The sequence below is a fragment of the Elephantulus edwardii genome, unplaced genomic scaffold, assembly GCF_000299155.1.
Source record: "Elephantulus edwardii isolate Elephantulus edwardi_28Jun2011 unplaced genomic scaffold, EleEdw1.0 scaffold00026, whole genome shotgun sequence".
In the NCBI taxonomy this organism is placed as follows: domain Eukaryota; kingdom Metazoa; phylum Chordata; class Mammalia; order Macroscelidea; family Macroscelididae; genus Elephantulus; species Elephantulus edwardii.
The window spans coordinates 3,822,569-3,828,264 of record NW_006399776.1 but is presented as its reverse complement, the minus strand read 5'-3'; the positions used below and the strand labels follow the sequence as shown (position 1 = coordinate 3,828,264).

Genomic DNA, 5,696 nt, shown 5'->3' with positions numbered 1-5,696 from the left:
GGGTAATCGGGATGGGTGTGTCAGAGACAGTGTGATTGGCACAGGACAGAGCAGAGTTTAGGGCTGTTGTACATAGGGTCGCTATGAGTCACAAGCGACTAGACGGCACATAACAACAACAACAATTCAAGCATTTACAAATTCTAACGTAACAACAAAAACACAAACAGTTAAACAGATGAATGAAGAGACAGGCAAGACTACCAAGTATGGACAAATCAAAGGGGTTACACCTATGACCACATAAAGGTTTCAAGATGATATTTCTACATTCATATTAGTATATGTTATAAAATTAAAAACATATACATAGAAACTCACATAAATTAAATCTTTTTCTTCATTAATGGACTTATCAATAAGGTGAAGAGAACACACAGACTGGGAGAAAAGAAAAGGACTATATATATCCAATAAAGTTAAAATACTCAAAACTCAATGTACTCGTTGTTGTGTAGGAAGAACTGACTCTCCTGTCGGCTTCCAAGGCTGTCTTTCCCCCACAGACAGGCTGGTGTATTAGAACTGACAGAGAGGTGTAACATTTGGATTAGCAGAACAACTCTTTATGGATTAGGCCACCAAAGCTCCCTAAATACCAACTCAAACTCAACTCATTGCCATCAGGTCAGAAGTGACTCATAAGTGGCCCTCCAGGGGGCTTTCAGAGGCTTTAAGTAACACAGAAAAAGATCTCCTACAATTTAACAATAAAGACAACTCAATTTAAAAATGGGCTAAACTCCACCCCCCCCCCCATAGTTGTCAAGCTGGCATTGACTCATAGCTGACCCTCCAGTGGGTTTTCAGAGGATGTAAACTGCATGACAGGAAACTATCCCTCTTCCTCTTGTGGAACAGCTGGTGTATTAGAACTGTCTGCCTTTGACTTGCCAGCACAACTTCCTATCCACTATGCCAGCAGAGAGCCCCTCAAAAAAGGGATGGGGCATAAAGGTCTTGCATAGACATTTCTTCAAAGAGGAAATCCAAATTGATAAAAAGTACATGAAAAGATGCTCAACATCACCAGTTTTCTAAATTAAATCCACTGTGATGGAGGAGTTTCCAACTCTTAGTGACGACCCTTTTCCCCTAAGAGTGGCTGGTAGGTTCAAACAGCTGAGCTTTCAGTTACTTTAAAGCTGAACATTTTACCGCTATGATACCAGAGGTCCTTTCATTAGCATTCCAAAAACCCAAAACTAAATCCACTGTCCATTCTGACTCATGGCAAACCTCCAACATATTTCATACTATTAAAAGTTAAAAGACAACAAAAATCTGAAATATACAGTAAAATAGAAAATTCAGTTAAAAATCTAAATTAGATATTAACTATTGCAATGTATTTTTAAAATAAAATAAATTATTCATAGTCAGCCACCTATCTGATCAAATTTGTTTCAATTCCATATTATAAAGTGTTGAACATCAATGTATTTATGTGCCTAAAACTGAAAGGAAAAGCACTTTCCTAACATTCTATTATAAATATAGAAAAGAACCTCATTTATAATCATCTTTCAAACATTTCTTTTATGCCTTAATAAAAATGTATCACACAGGAAAACATAAGTTTCTAAATTAAAGTTTCGTTTCAACATGTTTTCAATTTGAATAGATCACAATATGCCTTCCAAGTCTAGACACTTAGTAATTTAAGATTTTTCTTATAATTAAGACAAATCTTCAGGATTAGTCATAAAATATTTGTCATCATTGCCACTTTTATAAAAAGAAAGTGACACATAATATTCTATCCTCTCAATACTTTAAAATCAATCATTTCTCCTCTAAATTTAAAAGAAAGGGGAAAAAAGACATTTTTGTAGTTAATCCTGGCAAATCAGTTTTAGATACCAATGAAACTGTTAATAGTGGCTCCGAATCAAACATTGTATCAAATCACATTAAGACAGTGTTCACATTCATATAACTGTAACCCTGCTCATAAACACAGGCACACACACACACAAACTCAACTTCTACTGAATGCCAAAACATCTATCTTCACATAGAACAGGTTACAATAAAGTTGGTCTTTTTAATGTTCAAAGTTATCTTCTCTAAAGCCAGGGATGAGATGTATTGGGTTGCTGCCACCTATCAACTTAAATTCAAAGCAAAGTACAACTGAATGTCATCTTTAATTCGAATGCAGCTTATACAGAAACAAAATCGACTTCAGTAGGAAATAAAAGTATTCTGGCATCCCAACAGATTATTTACTTCTCTAATTTGACAGTGCATATGTGTGGAGTCTTTTGTCCCACCCACGGCATCCCAGGCTGTCAACATCACCTCAGTCAAAGCAAATGACAAGCAAATCCCTCAGGTCAATACTTCAGCACCCTAAGTACGAGAAGAAAGTCATCACTGTGGATGTGGCCTTCACTGCCGTTGCTACACATTAGAAAATACAGTTCCAAGCCCGATTCTCTGACATTAGGACAGACGGGTGGGAAATAATTGTTCAATATCTGATGAGGATTTTGTGTTCAGTCATGATACCAGAAACAGCATTAGGACAAGTGATATGTGGGTCACTCACAGAGAGAAACGGAACGTAGCTTCGTGACCCTCCAAGTTCAATGAAGACACCAAAAACGTTGGAGGGGGGCAGGTAGCAGAAGCCTTGGGGTGGGGTGAATGGGGCACAAGTAGAACGGTCCCTTAGGTGCAAAGTGCCTGGGTCTGGCACAAGCCCAGGGCGTGGGCTGCGATCCGTGAGTCTCGCACATGTCCCTCCTTATTTAATCAGGGTCGGTCAATCGGCTCGGGGTGCGGCCCGAGGAGAGCGCTCAGCCCCGGGGAGGGCGGGGCCCTGGGTTCCCCCAGTGGCGCCCTGGGGGGCAGGGGGGGTGTGTCCTACCTGGGCCCTGGCGGACGCACGGAATTCGGGCTGAGGGCTCGGCCTGGCTCACCGCCGGGACCAGCAGGGGTCAGCCCTCAGGAGGCGGAACCGCCGCCGCATGCCCATCCCCCGCCGCCCGACTGCGGCGGGACCTGAGCACAGGTTCGAGGGCTGGCCAGCTAGCTGAGTAGACCCTCAAGTACCGTCTGCGTTTACTGGCGGCGGCGACGGCTGCTGCTGTTACTGCCGTTGCTGGCCGCCCCCAGCCGCTGCTCTTGTGCCAGCCCCTGCTCCTCCTCCTGCCACCGCCGCCGCCGCCTCGTCCCCACCGCTCCCATCACCGCTGCGGCGACTACTGCAGCGCCCGCTGACCCGACCCGACGTTATTCTCCCCCTTCGCAACCTGACACAGCCTACCCCACCTGCCCGCCAGTGTGCACGCCCACCTCTCCGCCACAGATGCTGATTGGAGAACGAGTTCCGAGCCCACCACGTCGGTTGGACGGTCCCATTGCCTATCAGGAAGGGGGCGGAGAGTCGAACAGAGACTGTCTCCGCCCCCCACCGGAGAAATGCCGCTATCTTCAGGTTTGCCTGAGAGGACGAGTTACCGGGAAAGGAGCATCACAATGACAGCGCGCATGCGCGCAGGAATTCTGGGCATCGTAGTTCCAGCAATAACCGCAACTGATTGCTTGGGTCCAGAGTGATTGGCGCACTTGGGTATTGACCTACACAGCAGCTGACTTGAACGCAGAAGCATATTTCTAACTCCAGGTTTGCTTCTTAAGAAGAATATCGGTATATTTTTGTCACTGCATGAATGCATACACTCTGAGGACATCGCGACAAAGGGCCGCAATTGTGAGGCCAATGCCATATCCTAAGGGATCTATCCCACCTCCTCAGAACCACAGCTGCTCTGCGTTTGGCCAATGGGCGCTATCGCCCAAAACTGCCTAATTGAGGTAAATTGTCTGTGGACACAAGGTGTGAGAAGGAAAACGACAGTAAAAAGAAAGTCAGCCTGGAGCCAGGAGGTTTCTTAGGCGTTTTACAGCCCACAATAACGAGATTTGATTCCTTTTTTCTTTTTAAAATTACCTGCTAAAGGTTCAATTAGCAGTTTCTGTGAGGACTAGTATGGTATTCTAAGCAGAAGTGTGCTGAACTTGGTTACAGAAACTTGTATATAACCCGACGGTTTATGTATTAGGAAGAAAACAGTACAGTCTTGTTATTATATAAATTACTAAACTTCAAAAGAATTTCAGAGACAAACGAGGATGGGGAAGCAGCGAGACTGTGTAGGATAAATTTATGTTTGATCATGTCAGCCTTTTTTACAAGACTAAACCCTTCCTTGCACACCAGTTTACAAAAGAGTAAACACAATTTTCCCAAGACTATAAAACTAATTTTTAAAAAATCAACAAAACCAACAATTTGTAGGAGAAAATTGGTATCATTTTGTTACTATATGAATTTGTACACTTTTAAATCTTCCTTGTTCCATGCTCTTTCTTACTAATCACGATTACTACAGAGAGGGTTTGTCAAGTACTGAAAGGATGCCATGGATTCTGAGCATTTTCCTGTAAGTCTTTTTTTCCTTCCACTCAAGTGGCATTATGATTAAAGTTGACTATAAATACCAAAGAGTTAAATATAAATCCAATATTCAAATCACAGAACTGTTCTTATACACTCAGTTTCTTGTTCAGGAAATGCTTCAGCCTCTTGACATTCTTTTAAAAAACAGCAGGCGCCTCTCCTCTCTGTCATGTCCAGAACTTTGGATAAAAAGCAGGACAAAATGTACGTTAAAGACAATTGATGATGCAGCTCATCTTGTTCTATTCAAACTTAAAGAAGCTGCCAAATTGTTTTCTTTCCACTGATTAAAACCGCAAGTTGCTTTTCCCATTACTTTGTCTAATAGAATATAGTTCGCTCCAGAGTATTGACCCAGCAAGTAATTTAAAGAGCAAAGGATTAATGTTTTTGTAAATATTTTTTTCTTTATAATTAAAGGATTTGGCAAGGAATCAGGGGAGAGATGTACAGGTTCAATGAAATGGAATATAGTTATACTTGACTATATTTCAAGCAGCTACTCTCTATTTGAAAGGAATTTGTTTCAACACATTTAGCAAACACAGTATGTCCTTTACAAGTTACCTAGCTACAACCTCTGCAATTACGCAGATAGGTTTAATGAATTTATCCCAATAACTACTATTTTGTCCATTTTAAATGAATTACCAAGGAGGGCTAGATTCTTTAAATGATAGAAAAATTCTATTCATGTATTATTTTATGACCAACTCTAACCTGTAGATCAGTAAAAGGTATATGACAGATAGAAGAGATGTGACAAAGCAGTCCTCCAGTAGCCGTACATCAAGAGTTACACAAGTTTTAGAGCAAATGCTGGCGGGGTTGTGGAGAAACTGGAAACTTTTTCACTGTTGGTGGGAGTGTAAAATGATGCAACCACTAAGGAAAGCAGTATGGCACTTTCTCAAAAAGTTGCAAAAAGAAATACCATTTGACCCAGCAATTCCACTTGAGCAGATATATGCGCACCCATGTTTATTGCTGCTTTGTTCACAATAGCAAAGAGTTTTAAACAACTCAATTTCCCACCAACAAATGAATGGATAGAGTAGCTGTGGTGTATTCACACAATGGAATAGGATGCAGCACTGAAAAACAAAGAACTTTCAAACTGTTACACAAAATAGGTGACCATGGAGGACAATATGCTGAGTGAAATATCTCAGTCACAAAAAGACAAATACTGTATAATTCCACTGTTATAGAATAGGACTGATAT

General features: G+C 41.6%; 1 protein-coding gene and 1 pseudogene across 2 annotated transcripts in view; one reads left to right on the top strand and one right to left on the bottom strand.

Moving 5' to 3' along the window:
- The window catches only part of LOC102864939, a 52,013-nt pseudogene extending 49,000 nt beyond the window's left edge, over positions 1-3,013 (top strand).
- The window catches only part of TTBK2 (tau tubulin kinase 2), a 168,056-nt gene extending 164,808 nt beyond the window's left edge, over positions 1-3,248 (bottom strand). The window contains exons 1-2 of one of the 2 annotated variants that reach the window (XM_006882970.1): positions 3,143-3,248; positions 2,876-2,922 (exon numbers count right to left, since the gene is read on the bottom strand). The gene's annotated coding sequence lies outside the window, so the exon portion shown is untranslated. Of the gene's footprint in view, positions 1-2,875 lie in introns of both variants that reach the window. The other variant, XM_006882969.1, reaches the window with a different exon arrangement.
- Positions 3,249-5,696: the final 2,448 nt, after the last annotated feature.